We start from the raw sequence: 21,041 nt of genomic DNA, 5'->3' as shown, positions 1-21,041 counted from the left end.
AGTTTATTTTATTGCGATTTCATTTCACTGCATAATTACGTAGTGTTCAATAATTCTGTTCATCAATTAACGCTCATGATCTCCCTTCACAACAAGACGGAAGGTTCTCGATTAGAGATAKCGTAACGTTAGCTGGACTAGCTATATTTGCTAAGTTAGCTGACATTACAGTCCTGTATTGAACTCTGAAAGCCATCAGCTAAATCATATAGATAGATATCTTTTGGCTACACACTGTCATTCAATTTAGCCTATAGACGTCCAGTACCAGCCAATCTTCTCCAATTGTCCAAACAGTTGGTGGTTAAGGTCTACGAGCCCTACACCACTTCCGGCAGTCTTATCCAGCTGACCGTTCACCGCAGACGGGACAAGACCATTCGCCACAAACACTGTGCTTCCACAGCACACCATTGCCAGCGTACCGAAGCCGGATAAAGGGCCATAAAATAAATATGGATCTTTTCGATCAAACCTCAAATCAATCGTCAAAATGTGTCTGCCTTTATGGATTCACAGAATATATACAGGGCTCTGTAGCATCAAACAGATGTTAGCATTAAATATTGTACACTCCACCGTATTTGAGATTTAGACAAATAAACATTATTTGGATGTGCATTATCAGAATATCTAATTCAAAAATAACCGAATATTTAACAAGAATGTTATATGGTTAAAAATATACAGTGTGTCTCAGGTGTAGTAAAGTGTGGAGAACTGTCGCTACAGATTGTTACAACAGATAATGTGATTTCAACAAAGATTTTTGCTATCCTTTACTGGAATTTACAGGATACTGTAGGTACTGTTTGGTGTAGCACAGAGAATTTTTGGACCAACCTTAGCTTGGCGATCCTGCCTTGATTCATGGAAACGGGACTCTCAATGTCCATGTCCAGTTGCAGGGTGTCCGTTTAAATTGAGAAAATCCTCCATTATTAAAATAAATACTTTATTTCTCCATGAAGTAATCCAACATGTGTACGCCGCCATCTTGTCTAATTCAAGTCTTCTCTCGGTGATCGAGACAGGTGAGTGTCCACCCCAAGTGCTGCATGCCATGATGACAGACACCTGTCTCGATCAATGAGAGATGACTTGAAATAGACAAGGTGGCGGCATACACATTGTTGAATTACTTCATGGAGCAAAAGAATGTGTATTTACTCAATTCAAACTGACCACCTGCAACTCTACAAAGACATTTTATGAGACTCCTGTTTCTAAGGTTGGTCAATCTTCGAATTTGTGTTGATGAGAGGTATCACTTGAAGCCACTGTGGTCGGGTCAGTTCTTTTAGTTTTGCGCTAAGGATTGTATTGTTAGGGTCTGCCTCCCTTTCAAAAAAGCCCGCCTTAGGGAAAGGACGGTGCTAGAGCACAAAGCACCACCCCACACGAGTGGTCTTTCAGCTTGTATATTTAGCAATGAATCCGCTGATAGGAACATCGCTGAAAGGACAACCATATCTAGACGCACAAAAACGTATAGTGCGATCAGTATCACATAGAGCCTTTGCGAAATGCCATAAAGCAGTACTACATTTATTTTCAGACCACGTATAGTGCGATCAGTATCACATAGAGCCTTTGCGAAATGCCATAAAGCAGTACTACATTTATTTTCAGACCCCCCCCCACACACTGACCTAGAGATGCCTCAGACATGATGCCAACAAGACCAGATTCCCCATGGGGTGAAATTCCCCCTTAATTCATTTGTAAACATTTCTCAAAACTTAATTACACTTTGACATTATGGGGTATTGTGTGTAGGCCAGTGCAACTAAATCTATTTAATCAATTTTAAATTCAGGCTGTAACAACAAAATGTGGAAAAAGTTAAGAGGTTTGAATACTTTCTGAAAGGGGAAAGGGAAAGGGAAAGGGGGATACCTAGTCAGTAGTACAACTGAATGCCTTCAACTGAAATGTGTCTTCCGCATTTGACCCAACCCCTCTGAATCGAAGATGTGCGGGGGGTTGCCTTAATCGACATCCACATCTTCCCGCGCCCGGGGAACAGTGGGTACACAGTACATCAAGTGTGTGTCCCAAATGACACCCTAACTTTCGGTTACGTCTTCAGGCGCCCGGAGAACAGAACTGCCTTGCTCAGGGGCAGAATAGAGATTTTTACCTCGTCAGCTCAGGGATTCGATCCAGCAAACTTTCGGTTACTGGCCCAACGCTAACCACAAGGCACTCTATATGTATATATCTACCTCAATTACTTCAGACCTCTGTACATCGACTCGGTTACCCTGTGTATATAGCCAAGTTATCGTTAGTCATTGTGTACTTATTCCTTGTGTTATAAATTTGTTTAAATTATTTTTCTATTTTTCTCTCTGCGTTGTTGGGAAGGGCCCGTAACTAAGCATTTCACTGTTAGTCTACACCTGTTGTTTACAAAGCATGTTACAAATACAATTTGATTTGATTGATTTGATAGTAGCTCCATGAATGGTTGTGCAATTAGCACAAGCTTGACTGCACAAATGTAATCAGCTGACAAGATTGTGCTAATGCAATGAGGCCAGTTAACCAGTCAAGGCGTTCAAGAGAGACAAATAGTTGCATGAACATMATTCTCCAGTCCAGCCTGACCAGCTCTGGGAGGGCCATGTTGTCACGAACAGTTTGATAGTCTAMCAGTTAGGAGCAACACACGATCCTCATCACATTGTGAACATTGCAAACATCTGGCAATGGTAAAATTGTAAAAAATCTAAACACAGTCTGGAACCACACCACCACCCAAAAAACAAAAACAGGTCCTWGTGTTTCAAACTAAAATGTAGATTTTCCATGAGAGGACGGTTATGCAATTCTGACATTAAGCAGAAGATTACATTAATCATGGTCTTGTCCTCAGTGAATAAAGGCACTATGTAGAGCCACATTCATATCAGTGAGCCTTGACTTGGGCTGCGTCCCAAATGGAATCTTATTACCTATATAGTGCACTACTTTCGACCAGGGCCCATAAGGCTCTGGTAAAAAGTAGTGCACTATAGTGAATAGGGTGTCAATTGGGACACAGCRTTGATGTACTGGGTAACCATAGGAAGCTGAAGAAATGGCACTCTAAAATAACCTGCAGATCAAGTGTTCACCTTTGTGCAACATATGGACTTTTGACATCCTCCGGGTGATCTGGCAGGTGRATGCAATTCAATAGGGTGTCCAAACAAAAACACGTATTTTGACCAATGGTTAAAACAATATGTTAATTGTATAGATACTCCTCTAAGAAATGTATCGATCATGATCTGTTCAAAAGTAAATGGAGTTTTTACCCTTGTAGGATGGTCAAAATTAGGGTGACTAAATCAATAGAGGCCAGAGGAAAAAAGTGGTCAAAAATCTGGAAAATAGCATTACGCCAGCTAGGCTGGTTGCTGTGCGAGAATTAAGACTAACTGTCATCTTTCGTCTCGATTCCTGAGGACATAAAACAATATAGAGGTAAGATAGATATTTATTTTGAGACATGACATGTAGTATTTTCATATTTTAGTATAGGCTTTTCATATTAATGTGAAATTCCTGTTATTTTTTGAAGATATCTCACAAAAACAAGCTTATCTCTGTGAAATGTCTCACAAAAACAAGCGTATATCTGTGAAATTTCTCACAAAAACAAACATATCTCTGTGAAATTAACTAAATTACCCTKTTTATGCCTTTTTTTGTTGTTGCCCATAACAGAAGGGACATAATCGCAAACAAGAATTACATCAGCTATTAAATATGCATTATTCCACACCACAGCTATAAGGGGAAGATAAATAATTCCACAAATGCAATAAACCACTGAGGAATTGGCACATTAACACGTATAGAATGAAGGAATGAAAGAAGGAGAAAGAGAACGACAGAATAAATCGAGTGAAAATATTAACGGATAAAAAATAAAAGGGGGAAAGGAGTGGGCAGGAGGAGGACTTAATCGGCTATGATTATTTGAAATGTCACTAAAAGGCCACCATTAATGGTACAAGGGAAATACAACCATATGTAACCTTGTCCTGTGTGTAAACTGTGTTATTGCCATCTATACATGTCTTATAAACTCATTACCAAAGGGACAAGGAGGATCATTWTATTCCATTTGGACACCAGACGGAACAAGGAACATGGAATGCTTCTTTTACATTAGCTGTGATCGAATACTCTTACTAACGGAACTAACTGTACTATTTGTGACATGAATTGAGTATGTAGTATGCTTAATGGTCATAGTATGGATATAGTTAGTATGCCAAAAGTTCACGGATGTCGTACTAAATTCGCCAAAATACGAAGTATACATGCAGAGGACAATATTTCCATACTTTTAGGGCCCATAATGCAATTCTTCAGAAAATGGGAATGGCTTCAAGGTTTTCAGATTTGAAGAAAATAGCGGAAAATAATGAGCCGAGGCCCGATGAGAGCGAATACAAATTCATTYAACTACTGTAACTAATGACAAATGTTAAGAAAATGTTGAGCAATGTAATAAAGTAATGAKTTTTCAAATACGTTGCGTTACACTTGATGTTGGCTGCCAATTTGTTAGCTACGCTACCRTTACGAACCGCATGGCATTACAGCAGTATGTTAGCTAGTTAACTAACTAAGATGGCTACTAATACATTGAACTTGCCAGGCAGTGTATTAACTATCTGCTATCTAACTAACTACCCAATGTTTATTGACTTGATTATTCACATCCCTATTAGCGAAGTGGTATAGTCATTGTGCTTTTCAATGGACATTGTTAATTCTGGCTATCTACTCCGATTTCAGAGCACTCTCGTGAGCACTCTGATTGAATTTACGAACACACCCGAAATCGTAAAATGTCTAGCTAGTCATTTGTTATGCTAACAAGCTAGCAAGAGGTTGCATAGCAACAGCATCAACTTCCGGTAGACAGGTGAAGCGCAAGTACGGTCAACTGAAATGATACCGTTTGTTTACAGTATAATACAATTAACTAATAGTATATAGTACGTAGTATATACTCATTAAGTATGTAGTATACAGTATGTTAGTATGGGTATTCYAACACAGCTTATGTCTTTGTATTTTTCTAATAAATTCTCTACAGACCCGAAAATCCATTGAGCAAAACACAGCTAAACTCAAGGATACTAGCTAGACTCCAGMCTGCATCCCAAATGCCACTCTATTCCCTATATAGTGCACTACTTTTGACCAGGGCCCATAGCGCTTTGGTCAAAAGTAGTGCACTATATAGGGGATAGGGTGGCATTTGGTACGTACCCTAGCTGCTAGAGCAACCTCCCAGCCAGCCTCTGAAGAACCCAATAACACAATGTGCCCTTTTTCAGCGATCATTAGGTTGTCAAGTTTTATTACACTCAAGCACCCGAAGGCCGGTCAATTTGCTGTGACCATTACCTGTACTGGTTAAGTGTTTGTTTAATGGTACACCAGAGGACTGCATGTGACATATGAGATAGAATACAGATGGAAGGCCTGTGGTGCTTGGCAATGGCATCCTTCATTCAACACAGCTCATGCGTCTCCTCAGTCCTCGCTCCGGCAGATCACATCTCCTCCGCTCTTTCTCTCTTCCCGACTTCCTCTGGTTCGGCTTTGTCATAATCCCATGTCTCCTCAGGGACATCCATACCATATTAAAAGTGGAAATGTATCCGCTTCCATTGCAATTAGAAACCCACTGGAGGCGCAGGCGCTTGATCTCGGCTGGATCTGAGCGCCCCTCGTTATTTACTTGCCTCGCTCATCCGAGGGGACAGAGAGAGAGGCAGAGGTATCGGTTCTGTTTTTCATCCACTTTTAAAAAAAATATACAGTGGGGAGAACAAGTATTTGATACACTGCCGATTTTGCAGGTTTTCCTACTTACAAAGCATGTAGAGGTCTGTAATTTTTATCATAGGTACACTTCAACTGTGAGAGACGGAATTTAAAACAAAATTCCAGAAAATCACATTGTATGATTTTTAAGTAATTAATTCGCATTTTATTGCATGACATAAGTATTTGATACATCAGAAAAGCAGAACTTAATATTTGGTACAGAAACCTTTGTTTGCAATTACAGAGATCATACGTTTCCTGTAGTTCTTGACCAGGTTTGCACACACTGCAGCAGGGATTTTGGCCCACTCCTCCATACAGACCTTCTCCAGATCCTTCAGGTTTCGGGGCTGTCGCTGGGCAATACGGACTTTCAGCTCCCTCCAAAGATTTTCTATTGGGTTCAGGTCTGAGACTGGCTAGGCCACTCCAGGACCTGTCTCTTATACACATCTAGATGTGTATAAGAGACAGTCCGAGGGGACAGAGAGAGAGGCAGAGGTATCGGTTCTGTTTTTCATCCACTTTAAAAAATATATATATATTTGCATGTAATTTGCTTAAAAACACAATGGCTGGGAGGGGGGTGGGGGGAGTTAGGATATGAGTCAACGAAAGTGCATGTTTTAAATGAAAGACCATGGGAAAATACACAAACCTTGACGGATGGAGGGATGGAGGCATGCTTTGTTTGCTAGGATCTGTCTGGCATAAACAGTTCTAGGCGTTGAGGAACCTCCAATGGGCCCAAAGCGGTGACTTGTCTTGTAGATGTTGCATGGCGGGGGAGGGACAAAAAACTAACAACCACTAAGAAAACATCCGGCCTGGTTTCCCGTAAAAACAGCCCAGTAAAAGAGTGTGTCTGCGTGGTGTGGGAGTTGGTTCGAGGACAAGCCAGCCTTTGATGTATCCAGGGCTCAGATGGAACTGAAACTGGTTAGCGGGGGACTGAGATCCACCAGCAGGGTGTGTCCAAGCATCCTACACAAACACTGAGGTCCACATGACGACCAGATGACTCTAGGGTGTGTCCGTTTCTTTGTGAATCAGGTCCAGAGTTGTATATACCAGATTCAGACACAGACAGTCACCACCCCTAGCCAGGTTCCAGAGCTGTTTGTCCTGTCTTGCCAACTTCTATGGTTATTGTGAGCAAGACAGCACAAGCAGATCTGGGACCAGGCTAAATGACCCCTGCTCTAGTCAATAGGAGACATTCCTCAGGGATATGGCTGGGGAACATGCTGTACTATACCAAAGCTATGTCACAGCTATGTCACATAAACACAACTGACATGACCACAACCGTAACCAAAACCATTGCTTGTTTCATTCATTCATAAAGGAATGTTCATTCTTTTATAGACGGGCTGGCTGACAACGTCACGAAAATGAAGAGTGTGCATTGATGTGGCCGGAAGCCGTGCTTTGCTATGATTTTGAACGGTCAGATAGCTAGTTGTATCTTGTTCTTGATACCATGTGTTGTTTTGAGGTCTTTTGAATTATTTCACATCAATGCTAATATGGCTGAAATTCGCTAGCTAGCTAACCGACAACAGTAATGATATATTTGGGAGACAGTGCTACYGTCATATTGTGCAGCAGCATGTGTTGTTATTGTTAACACACTGAACTAAATCTAAGGTTCATCGAGCCAGCATTTTATCAACACCGTGGTAACATCAGAGAATGGTATGCAACAGGAAACAAAATGGAGACCGATGGTTATCACCTACTACGCTATAGTATGTTCAATCAGTCCTCCACTCTTCACACGCAAGTACTTCAGGGGGGTCTCTCCATGTTGGTGAATACAGGGGATCTGAGAGACGCATGGAAGGTGKGGGGGGTTTCAGAATGTTTGTTCGCGTTGGTGGAATTAGCCACATGTGTTGCCCACTACACGCTGTATGTCCGTGTGAGAACAGATAAACATTCATTTCCCATTGAAGCTACAGTTCAGTGCTGWAGAGGGAGGGAGGTAAAAGGGAGAGGGGGATAGAGTAGAAAGTAAAGAGAATGAGAGTGAGAGGCAGGAGTCTGACAGAGTGGGAAAGCGGAAGAGAGCACGGAGAGAGGGAAAGGGAGACGTGAGAGGGCGACGGAGAGTGCAAAGTGAGCGTAGCTGTACAGTATGTGTTTGAGAGTACTCACTGCTGGTTGTACCTGGCAGTAAGCGTAGCTGGTGTGGTGATGGAGGTGGGCCGGYTACTGCAGGCTGGCGCGGGGGTAGGAGACGGAGTGGCCACTACAGGCCCCCTGTACACCGTTGTTCCATTGGGAGCTAAAGCTTGCTGGGCTCCTGGCCGTCTTACTGCTGTGGTATCCTCTCACTGCTGCACTGGGCTGAGGGAGGAGGGGGGGGGGGCAAATGTTAATATAATAATAAGAATATAAGAATGTAACATGATATATGCCATTTAGCAGACGCTTCTATCCAAAGGGAGTTACAGTAGCGTGTGCATACATTTTCGTATGGGTGGCCCCAGCAGGAGTTAAACCCACGATCATGGCATTGCAAGGGTCATGATCTACCAACTGAGCCTCACAGGGCCAATGCATCACTACAAGTTGCTCTCTCTCTCCATGCAAACCCTCACAACCCGGGAGCCCACACATTTACCTGAAACCACCGCAGAAGGGGGGAGGAGGGGGCTGTTGATGAAAATTCTCCATTCTGGGGATTCTGGAACGTTCTCACTTTCTATTTTCCCGCGCCCATTTGCTGCTGAGCAGCTGTTGACAAACACCCCTCCCAACCCACCAGTCACGGTCTAGATGTGTTCTTGCTAGAAATGTGCCGATGGGTTTGATACGATGCTTGGATTAGAGTCTGGCAACYTGCAGCCCGTTTGGCATGATGTGTGGGTATTAGCAGGGCACAGGAGCCACTGCGGTAAAACTTGCTGACAGMCAAAGTTTACACTGCTKTAAGAGGAATGCCTGCAGCCTGCTACGACTACTGGAGCAAGGAGAACTCTGGAACTACAGAGGCTGGTCTTTGARGTACACACTGAGAGAGATGAAATGACAAAAGGAGAGATGGAAAGAGTGATGAATAAAATAAAAGACTGACAGAGAGTTATGTGAGTTATGATGACGCCCCGCAACTATTCAATCCATTTACGACAGGCATTTTTATCCAAATTCCACTCTGCTGTCGTGTCTACAGATTATGTTTAGGACAGAGGGAATTATTATTTGTGAAATAAGAGGATCAAACATGAAGAGCCATATTTTAGTTTCGTGTATCTGTGAGGCATGCGAAGTAAAAAAACTAAAAAAAAACTCTGATGAGCTGCAGCTATACAGTCTGTGCCTACGGAAAGTATTCAGACCCTTTGACCACATTTTGTTACCTTATGGCCTTATTCTAAAATAGATTAAATAAAAACAAATCCTAATCAATCTACACACAATACCCCATAATGACAATGTGAAAACAGGTTTTTAGAAATTTTGCAAATTTATAAAAAAGACTAACAGAAATACCTTATTTTTATTCAGAATTATTTTGCTATGAGACTCGAAATTAAGCTCAGGTGCATCCTGTTTTCATTGATCATCCTTGAGATGTTTCTACAACTTGATTGGAGTCTAGCTGTGGTAAATTCAATTGATTGGACATGATTTGGAAAGGCACACACCTGTCTATATAAGGTCCCACAGTTGACAGTGCATGTCAGAGCAAAAACCAAGCCATGAGGTCGAAGGAAATGTCCACAGAGCTCAGAGACWGGATTGTGTCAAGGTACAGATCTGGGGAAGGGTACCAAAACATTTCGGCAGCATTGAAGGTCCCAAGAACACAGTGGCCTCCATCATTGTTAAATGGAAGAAGTTTGGAACCACCAAGACTTTTCCTAGAGCTGGCCTCCCGGCCAAACTGAGCAATCGGCGGAGAAGGGCCTTGGTCAAGGAGGTGACCACTCTGACAGAGCTCTTGAGTTCCTCTGTGGGGATGGGAGAACCTTCCAGAAGGACAACCATCTCTGCAGCACTCCAACAATCAGGCKWTTACGGTAGAGTGGCCAGACGGAAGCCACTCCTCAGTAAAAGACAGCCCGCTTGGAGTTTGCCAAAAGGCACCTGAAGACTCTCAGACCATGAGGAACAAGATTCRGTGGTCTGATGAAATCAAGATTGAACTCTTTGACCTGAATGCCAAGCGTCCCATCTGGAGGAAACCTGGCACCATCACTAGGGTGAAGCATGGTGTTGGCAGCATCATGCTGTGGGGATGCTTTTCAGCGGCAGGGACTGGGAGACTAGTCAGGATCAAGGCAAAGATGGACGGAGCAAAGTACAGAGAGATCCTTGATGAAAACCTGCTCCAGAGRGRTCAGGACKTCAGACTGGMGCAAAGGTTCACCTTCCAYCTGGACAACGACCCTAAGCACACAGCCAAGACAAGGCAGGAGTGGCTTCGGGACAAGTCTKTGAATGTRCTTGAGTGGCCCAGCCAGTGCCCGGATTTGAACCRGATCAAACATCTCTGGAGAGACCTGAAAATAGCTGTGCAGCAARGCTCCTCATCCAACCMGACAGAGTTTGAGAGGATCTGCAGAGAAGAATGGGAGAAACTCCCCAAATACAGCTGTGCCATGCTTGTAGCGTCATACCCAAGAAGACTCAATGCTGTAATCGCTGCCAAAGGTGTRTAAGCAAAGTACTGATTAARGGGTCTGAATACTTATGTYAATGTYATATTTKAGTTTTYRARTTTWATAAATTAGCKAAAAATTCTAAAACCCTATTTTTGCTTTTTCATTATGGGTATTGCGTGTAGATTGATGAGGATTTTTTTTTATACATTTTTAAATAAGGCTGAAAAGGTCAAGGGGTCTGAATACTTTCCGAAGGCAATGTACATCACGGTCAAACATTAACAGTCTTGTTTATGCATATGTTAGATTTTCACAMGGGTCAGGGGTCGCCTCACTGGGGGGAGACTCTAGAGAGAGCGATGGATGCAATCTGGCCACARAGGTGTGCTCCCAAACCCATCTAGTTTGCTGGAACGCAGAGGTGACCGGTGGGAAAAAGGTCAAAGTTCACCTAAATAAATAGGATCCGAAGCGACAGGTTTACGGTGTGCGCTAAGAGCCGGTTCCCCCCGAAAGCAGGACAAATGCATTTCTACTGTGTCGGTCTATGAAGTGGCCTTATTGCTTTATGAAAACACATAGAAATACTGTAGAGGGGGTGTTCGTCAATGAGTCAATACTAGCTGTGTGGGCAAGAGATAGCATTGAACACACATTTATTGCTGCAGTGAAGTATGCATCAATGGCGAGAACTAAAGTACAGTATCAAGAGCAGCCATGACTATTATACAGACATTCCAACAGCCATAATCAGAAGAGTAGAATTCGTACATTCATCGCAATGGCCGACACCTTTAAGGGCAGTATTCACTAGTTCGTAGAGTTTATGTTCTGCCTAGAGCTAAGCAGCCATGTTCATTAGGTGTATAAATGAGGACAATTGAGGCAGAGCTCATGCAGAGGCATATTGAGGCAGAGCTCATGTTCCAATGCAGAGGTATTTGTCCAGGCCAATAACTCTCTGGGGAGAGATATGTTRTATATATACTGAACAAAAATATAAAACGCAACATGTAAAGTCCCATGTTTCATGAGCTGAAATAAAAGATCCCAGAAATGTTACATACGCACAAAAAACGTATTTCTTTCAAATTTTGTGCCCAWATTTGTTTACATCTCTGTTAGTGAGCATTTCTCCTTTGCCAAGACAATCCATCCACCTGACAGTTGTGGCATATCAAGAAGCTGATTAAACAGCATGATCATTACACAGGTGCACTTTGTTCTGGGGACAATAAAAGGCCACTCTAAAATGTGCAGCTTTGTTACYCAACAGAATGCCACAGATGTCTCAAGTTTTGAGGGAGCGTGCAATTGGCATGCTGACTGCAGGAATGTCCACCAGAGCCGATGCCAGAGAATTGAATGTTCATTTCTCTACCAATGTCCTTTTAGAGAKTWWGGCYGTACGTCCAACCGGCCTCACAAACCACCTGGACCTCCACATCAAGCTTCTTCACCATCGTCTGAGACCGGCCACCTGGACAGCTGATGAAACTGAGGAGTGCTTCTGTCTGTAATAAAGCCCTTTTGTGGGGAAATGCCCTCCCAAGCCCACCCATGGCTGAGCCCCTGCCCGAGCCCCTGCCGAGTCATTTGAAATCCATAGATTAGGTCCTACATTTTTTGTCGTTGTTGTTGTTCAGTATATGTTTTATTCACGAGTTATACAAGACTACAGAGTCGTTGCCATGCGGCTGAAGCTCCTACGGGCACAGAGATATTCAGCCACATCATATGGGTAAGGGGGCTGTTTCTTAAACAAGAAGGGGGGAGAGCTGAGGGTCTTGACACTCCGAGACTGGAATGTGTGTTTGTTCCCGAGACTCTGGCTTCGTGTCACAGGCTTTCAGCAGCCCGTCAGAGCCTTCCACGCTGTTCACATGTCTCCATTTTATATCAGGGCCAATCGGCTCTGATTACACAAGTCTTTTCCTGTTCTGGTGGGCATGTTATACATYCGGATGAACAGATGTCCATGCACTCAGATATGTAAACGTGCACTTTAAACACAATACTTCCACTGTAAGCTGCTTCATGCCATTTAAACAATACAATAGAAGGTTTATAAAAATGGAGCTTGGATTAATATTTATTCCAGAAAGTCCCTCTTTATATCATAATGCGTTCTACAAACAGAGGTATGTGTGTTATCTTTRTGGTACAATATGTTTATTCAGTCTGAGGGAAAAGGATAATGTAATGATTCATATTCAGCTTACTGGGGTGTTATCTGTACCATTTGTTCCGACCAAAATACATAAATTAGGGGGGATAAATGCCTCAGTTTCAATGATGATGAAGTGAGTAGGAGGTCGTTACTACCTTCATACGTTTAGGAGGAATTAAGGAACCATAGCACAGTGTCTGCATCCCAAATGGACCCATATTCCCTTTAGGGCTTTAGCACCTAGGGCTCTGGTCAAAAGTAATGCATTATAGGGAAGAGGGTGCCATTTGGGACAGATCSAGTGTCTCTCAGGCTACCATTTAGTTTTCCACTCTTCCCATTAATGAAACTGTGTGAGGAAGGAAGGGCGCCCCAGGACAGACGTATGGAATACAGAGCTCATTTGTCCTCCCTCTCACATGAAAAATGCCTCTTCATGTGGTATGTAGTTGATAGGCCTATGGACTATAAAAGTACCAKATGTCTTTTGAGAGTGGTGGGAGTCCACTGAAGCCACTAATCAGCTTTCAAAATGAAAATAAACTCCAAAACTTTTGGGTTAATCTCACCATGTGGTTCCCCCTCAGAAGGATACGATCTGACAAAACGATTCCTTGCGTTCGAGGAAATATATGGGAACATCAAATCCCCGACACAAACCGAAAACAGTGGTGTGAAAACCAACTACATCAAATCATAGACACGTCCGATTGCCTTTTATATTGGGGTGATTTAACAGAAACACAACTCTGTGAAATCCTCAAGTTGCACGGTATCCCTGTGCAATATCGACTTTCTCGTAGGATGAGTCTAATAGGCTGAAGCTACAGCCTTTTTTCCCACAAGTTATCTAAGATCATGTTTCTTTTTTCCTAGGGATGTCAGGATGCAGGACAAAAAATTATGTTGTACCCGATTGTGTTTTCAGATAAATCTGCCTATGCCCATTCCTTGGGGCTGTGTCGATGTTGGGCCCTTCTGGCCTGCGTGGAAAGCTGAGWCTCCAGCCTTCATTTGTATTCAGGTCGGTGTGTCTGGGAGGGGGGGGGTAGAGTAGGGTTTGTGACTTCCAGATCGCAGACAGCAATGCCCGAGCTAAGCTTCCTGTTGGCTTTGCTTTGCTCGGGCTAAGCCCTCCACCGAAGGAGCAGGGGTCCCACCTCAAAGGATAGTTCCCTCCCCTTCTCCATTGCACTGTCTCCTGTACAGTCGAGACTTAAGACAGAGGTTATCGAAAAATGACAGAGAAACCACCATTACACGGATGTAAACATTACATCACTTGTGGGGTCTCATTTGCTGAAAGTTCCAAAGCTCGATCCCCAACGAGTAAATAACAAAGTGCAAAAGTACTTTCATTAGGGAGAAATGAGCGGTTTCAGGGTGAAAGACCAACCGACACAAAAGTCATCCCAGATGGTATTAGCTAGGCTTAGGATATTGTCTTCCAGAGCGATCGTCCACGCCTCGTTGCCCCATTTGGCTGGGTGTGAAAGAGATACAGCCTCACTGGCATCCCCCTGATAACTGGCTTCCTGAAACTTGCGTTGCGTGAAATAGGCCCCTCTGTCCCAGATGTTCTCCATCGCGTACCATCCCTACACAGTCACCTTGCAAGACGCCGCCTTTCTGTCAATATCTCTGTCAGAACTCAGGTGGGAAAGGAAATGCTACTGGTTCCGTGAGTTACTGCCCCCCCCCAACCGAGGCAGAGGATTGCATGGGTTCAAGTGTAACCAAGGCAACAGGGTTGCCAAACCCCTCTAGTTGAGAAGCGTGTGGGAAGTCTGACAGGTTCACACTTCTCTCTGGATTGTTTCTCTACGGAGGATTGAGAGTGAGAACTTACCCAAGGGCTTCCTACGGTAGCTATAGCTATCGCAGGGGGCTGAAGAGGGCCACTCTCTCTTTCCCTGCTTCGTTTCATGCTCCAAACACTTGACGATCTGAGACGGTGGCTGGTGGAGGGGTGTAACCAAGGCAACCGGGTCAGAATGCAACATTATACATGGGGTAGCTGCCTGAGAACATCTCAAACAGGCTGCATAACCTTGGACTTGGGGCAGCAGCTTTGAGTATAGAGGCAGACTGCTGCCCAACTGTTCTCAAAATCCCTACTGACCCATATTCACCTCATGCATTACACAACTATAAACCTACCTGTTTTGCAGTGTGCCGCTACCTTGAAGAATTTGACAGAGACACATATTTGACAGATAGAACACCATTCATGTTTTATTCCAGTTCGAAGAGACAACAATAACGTCTTCTGCAAACAGAGCTCTGATGCTGGACAGTGGTGTGAAGCCCTCTGAGGTGTTGATAAGGTGATTTARTGGGTTGTCTCTYACCTGAGAAACTCCCTGTTGAACCAAGATGTCCATTCTACAAAGTAGCCCCTGAACCCCACGTCTGAGTCTTATCCATCCTCTCCAAATATTATTCCTGGCCCTGACACATGTTTATGCACTGATGAACCTGGGGCCAGGGGGTTGGGTATGCGTGAATCCGGAGTGTTGAGTACCGCTGTGAAGCCGGAGTGTTGAGTACCGCTGTGAAGTTGATGTGAAGCCGGCAGTGTTGAGTACCGCTGTGAAGTTGGATGTGAAGCCGAGTGTTGAGTACCGCTGTGAAGCCGGAGTGTTGAGTACCGCTGTGAAGTTGGATGTGAAGCCGGAGTGTTGAGTTCCGCTGTGAAGCTGGAGTGTTGGGTACCGCTGTGAAGCCGGAGTGTTGAGTACCGCTGTGAAGCCGGAGTGTTGAGTACCGCTGTGAAGCGGAGTGTTGGGTACCGGTGTGAAGGGAGTGTTGCGTACTTGCTGTGAAGTGGATGTGAAGCCGGAGTGTTTAGTACCGCTGTGAAGTTGGATTTGAAGCCAGAGTTGTTGAGTACCGCTGTGAAGCCGGAGTGTTGAGTACCGCTGTGAAGCCGAGTGTTGAGTACCGTGTGAGCGGAGTGTTGAGTACCGCTGTGAAGCCGGAGTGTTGGGTACCGCTGTGAAAGCCGTAGTGTTGAGTACTGCTGTGAAGTTGGATGTGAAGCCGGAGTGTTTGTACCGCTGTGAAGTTGGATGTGAAGCCGGAGTGTTGAGTACGCTGTGAAGCCGGAGTGTTGCGTACCGCTGTGAAGCCGGAGTGTTGGGTACCGCTGTGAAGCCGAAGTGTAGGGTACCGCTGTGAAGCCGAGTGTTGAGTACCGTTGTGAAGCCGGAGTGTTGGTACCGCTGTGAAGCCGAGTGTTGAGTACTGCTGTGAAGTTGGATGTGAAGCCGGAGTGTTTAGTACCGCGGTGAAGTTGGATGTGAAGCCGGAGTGTTGAGTTCAGGTGAAGCTGAAGTGTTGCGTACCGCTGTGAAGCCGGAGTGTTGCGCACCGCGTGTGAAGCCGGAGTGTCGAGTACCGCTGTGAAGCCGGAGTGTTGAGTACCGCTGTGAAGCCGGAGTGTTGGGTACCGCTGTGAAGCCGGAGTGTTGAGTATGCATGTGAGTTGTGTGAAGCCGGAGTGTTTAGTACCGCTGTGAAGTTGGATGTGAAGCGGAGTGTTGAGTACCGCTGTGAAGCCGGAGTGTTTGCGTACCGCTGTGAAGACGAGTGTTGGTACCGCTGTGAAGCGAAGTGTAGGGTACCGCTGTGAAGCCGGAGTGTTGAGTACCGTTGTGAAGCCGGAGTGTTGGGTACCCGCTGGAAGCCGGAGTGTTGAGTACTGCTGTGAAGTTGGATGTGAAGCCGGAGTGTTTACGTACCGCTGTGAAGTTGGATGTGAAGACGGAGTGTTGAGTACCGCGGTGAAGCGGAGTGTTGCGTACCCACTGTGAAGCCGGAGTGTTGGGTACCGCTGTGAAAGCCGAAGTGTTGGGTACCGCTGTGAAGCCGGACGTGTTGAGTACCGTGTGAAGCCGGAGTGTTGCGTACCGCTGTGAAGCCGGAGTGTTGGGTGCGCTGTGAAGCCGGAGTGTTGGGTACCGCTGTGAAGCCGGAGTGTTAGGTACCGCTGTGAAGCCGGAGTGTGTGGGTACCGCTGTGAAGCAGAGTGTTGGGTACCGCTGTGAAGCCGGAGTGTTGGGTACCGCTGTGAAGCCGGAGTGTTTGAGTACCGCTGTGAAGCCGGAGTGTTGAGTACCGCTGTGAAGCCGGAGTGTTGAGTACCGCTGTGAAGCCGGAGTGTTGAGTACCGCTGTGAAGCCGGAGTGTTGAGTACCGCTGTGAAGCCGGAGTTTTGGATACTGCTGTGAAGCTTGAGTGTTGAGTACCGCTGTGAAGCCGGAGTGTTGAGCTACCGTGGTGTGAAGCCGAGTGTTGAGTACCGCTGTGAAACCGGAGAGTTTGAGTACCGCTGTGAAGCCGGAGTGTTGGATACTGCTGTGAAGTTGGGTGTTAGTACCGCTGTGAAGCCGGAGTGTTGAGTACAGCTGTGAAGCCGGAGTGTTGAGTACTGCTGTGAAGCGGAGTGTTGAGTATCGCTGTTGAAGCCGGATGTTGAGTGCCGCTGTGAAGGAGTGTTGAGTCCGCTGTGAAGTTGGATGTGAAGCCGCCTGCATCCTGGAGCTCTTCTTTTCTGGGAGGTGATGACTGACTGACTGTCTACAGTTGTTAATAACGCAGCCTCCTAGGCGGTGTCCCAAATGACACCCATGCCCATATACTGCACTACTATGGGCCCCGGTCAAAAGAAAGAACTATATAGGGAATAGGGTGCCATTCGGCCACATTCAAGTACCAAGGGCTTGCTTGCTCCCCTTCTGATACCTAGCCTCTCCAGAAAAACCCGAGAGCTCTCTTCAAGGCCCATGTTTGGATACGTTGAGAAAAGAAGCAGTGGTCGCCCCCCGAAGGAGAAAAGACTAAACATTTACAAAAAGGTACTTTCAGCAAAAGGGCAGACTGAGGCCATGACCATATACAGTCATTGGATGAGGCACGGGAGCAGCAAATAACTGACTGCTTTCTTACTGTACAGTATGTAAAACCAATGCAAGAACGCAAAAGTATGCAAATCTACCCAGCGACAAGGTTCATTATGACATACTGCAAGTACCCCTCTGACACTTCACACCAGAGAACAGGAGCCTGTTGAAGCCGAAATGCACGCACAGTAATGCACTGTGCTGTAACCTGTTAGAGCGGTGCTGAACACCTGAATGCTGTATAGAGTGCCTGTTATGCTTACAAACAGTTATCCACAATGATTACACAGTTACCACTGTTTCACCCACACTGTGTCTAAGTGACTCACACCTACCAGGAATGTTCTGACTCTGGACACAGACCCAGCTCTCTCTCTTTCCCTATGCATCTTTCTCTGTATCTTCTCTTTCCTCGCTTTGTTCTCATCTCTCCTTCTCTTGATCTCCTCCGCTCTCTCCTCTTTTTTCTTCTCTCCTTCTCTGTTCTTACTTTGTCCCCCTCTCTTCATCTCTTCTCTCTCTCTCTCTCTCATCTCTCTCTCTCTCTCTTCATCTCTCTCTCTCTTCATCTCTCTCTCTCTCTCTTCTCTCTCTCGTCTTCTTCTCTTCTCCCTATCTCTCAATTCTCCCTTTCTTCTCAGTCAGGAGATGATGGATGCCTGTGAAATGCCCCTCAGTAGAGGGGGGTAAATCCCTGGTGACACACAGAGGGGCATCCCATTAGAACAACACCTGTGCACTGGCAGGTACAGTGTCATGTGTCCACTAAGTGATGCAGCATGCTCAGTAGTCTGTACTCATAGTGCTGGGGATGGGGACCATATAGACTGGTTTGAATTACATCAAAGGAATTACACCTGTGCCTATAACCTGTGGAAATGAACCAGTCAATCTGGTGGAATTTGGTGGAAACATTAACATACAGTAACTATATATCACATTTTCCTGTAAGTTTTCTGTTTGATGACAAAAAATGATCAATATACAGTATATATATAACTTTTGGGTGGAATTAAAAGTCTGTGTAGTGCGGCAGTGGAATCTTGCGTCTGTTAGTCCAGGCGTGAAACAGCTGTCCCTCTCCCAGTGTAGTGAGGTGACGTAGCATGGCAGCGTCTGTCAGAGCCTGTTTAAATCTGAGCAGGCCGAGTCACAAATGGCCCCTTATTCTCTCTATAGTGCACTACTTTTGACTAGAGCCCTATGGGCCCTGGTCAAACGTAGGGTGTTATATAGGGAACAGGGTGCCATTTGGGATGCACCTTGAGAGAGTGAGCCGGTCGCCCTGCAGTGTCCTTGGGTCTGTTGCCTGCGTTCCKTAGCTCCAGATGGGCCGAGGTGCAGCGGGTGCTGCAGCACGTCTCTGAATGACGTGCACTCGGACTCCAGATGCCTTGCTGCTCTTTCTGGGGCCAGATACCCTGCACTGTACCTTCGAAAKTCACACATCTGTGTGCATCAGGGCACATACCATACTATGCATCGGGGTACAACCTATGTATGAGAAAACACACACATGGTTTCCTACAAATGTGACAGTGATGGCATTATTTTAGTATGTGGGTTTTGACCATCCAAATATGTACGCACGCACATAAGCACAAGGACAAAACACACACAGTCTCTCTCCAAAATCCTACGTAAAGCCTGCAGTTTCCCCTCAGCCTGTAAATCCTCTCTCTCTCTCTGTGTTGTGTTTTCTCCATCAGATCCCCATGGAGGCTGGGAAATGAAGAAATAAGACAAGGGCAAGAGAAAACAAAAGACGGAACGAAGTTTGAGAAATACTGCAGTCCTCGATTAAAGTCTATTTTCTCAACACTTCGTCTCCACAGAATATGATKATTTTCCTTAAAATTCAATAATGTTTTTGTGCTCAAATGAAAACTGTAATGTATGGCTTAGAGTTGTAGTTATGAGTTTCTCATATGAGGCTTGTCTCCAGAATGACTAATTGAATGCTTGTAAGAATTGTTGTATGCAACCATCAAGACCATATGAATATAGCCCTTGTAAGTGTTTGACCATGCTTGCATTATTTCTCATTCTACTGAAGAAGGTGTTGTAAATTTTTTTGCTYAACAACTATTCACAATTTCACTTCACTGAATTAATGTCACGTCCGTCAAAAGGATTGGACCAAGGTGCAGCGTGGTAGGCGTACATTTTCTTTTATTTAAATGAACACCGAACAAAAACAACAAAATACTGAACGAACGAAACGTGCCGCTACTGGTGTGCACACAGGCAACTATCTGTAGACAAGATCCCGCAAAGCACAATGAGGAAATGGCTGCCTAAATATGATCCCCAATCAGAGACAACGATAAACAGCTGTCTCTGATTGGGAAACATACCAGGCCAACATAAACCATTAAACATACCAGGCCACATTAACCATTAATAAACCTATCACCTAGATGACCCACCCTAGTCACTATCACGCCCCAACCAACATAGAGAATAAACAGTTCTCTATGGCCAGGGCGTGACAATTAAGAAACAACTCAAACAGTTGTAAAGCCCGACCAATATGTGATTTCTGGATACAATAACGATTCCGATTTTAGTGGAAACATAAAAAATATATACACCGATTTAACCATGGCAAGGTGACCATAGTTATTCCCCCCGTAAGGCAATCAAACAGGCAAAATGTCAGTACAGAGACAAAGTGGAGTTGCAATTCAACAGCMCAGACATGAGACGTATGTGGCAGGGTCTACAGACAATCATGGATTACAAAGGGAAAACCAGCCACGTCAGCCACGTCTTYCTCCCAGACAAGCTAAACARCTTCTTCYKCCACTGTGAGCATAACACAGTGCTACTGTACCAACGCGGCCTGTTCCAAAGGACTGTGGGCTCTCGTTCTCCGTGGCCAACGTGAGTAAGACATTTAAACATGTTAACCCTCGCAGGGACGACAACAGTAGTAAGCCTGATTACCAACAATGATGAGACAGCCTACAGTGAGGAGGTGAGGGCCCTGGCAGTGGTGCCAGGAAAAGAACCTCTCCCTCAACGTCAACAAAACGAAGGAGCTGATCGTGGACTTCAGGAAACAGCAGAAGGAGCACGCCCCTATCCACATCGACGGGACCGCAGTGGAGAAGGTGGAAAGTTTCAAGTTCCTCGGCGTACACATCACTGACAATTTGAAATGGTCCACCCACACAGTTGTGTTCGGCACGTGACAAATACGATTTGATTTGAGTACCTTCAAAAGCTTTTGTAGCTTGTTGAAAGACACAGCTGACCATGAAACATCTTTTCTATTTTTAAACATCTTTGTTTGTACTGTAGGGCTCACTCTATGGAATGTTCAAGAAGCACAATCAACTAACTATGTCAGGGACAGCTCATTTGGTCCTGCACTAGATTTACCATGAAGCTTGATAGCTTAGAAATGTTACACAGGATTTAACCTTTAACAAATGCACCTATTATGTAAATKATTTACAACTATAGCGGAGCAAGCCACTTAAACATGCTCTTGATTGCCCCCAT

The 21,041-nt window shown here is 44.9% G+C and overlaps 1 long non-coding RNA gene across 1 annotated transcript in view; it reads left to right on the top strand.

Annotated features, from left to right (window-relative positions):
- Window positions 1-19,556, top strand: part of LOC139023365 (uncharacterized) — a 42,114-nt gene extending 22,558 nt beyond the window's left edge. Inside the window, exon 2 of the long non-coding RNA XR_011474500.1 lies at window positions 19,241-19,556. This is a non-coding gene — a long non-coding RNA (uncharacterized lncRNA). The remainder of the gene's footprint in view (window positions 1-19,240) is intronic.
- The last annotated feature ends 1,485 nt before the right edge of the window (window positions 19,557-21,041 follow it).

The sequence above is a fragment of the Salvelinus sp. IW2-2015 genome, linkage group LG31 (genome assembly GCF_002910315.2).
Source record: "Salvelinus sp. IW2-2015 linkage group LG31, ASM291031v2, whole genome shotgun sequence".
Taxonomy (NCBI): domain Eukaryota; kingdom Metazoa; phylum Chordata; class Actinopteri; order Salmoniformes; family Salmonidae; genus Salvelinus; species Salvelinus sp. IW2-2015.
This window is presented reverse-complemented; position numbering and strand designations above follow the sequence as displayed.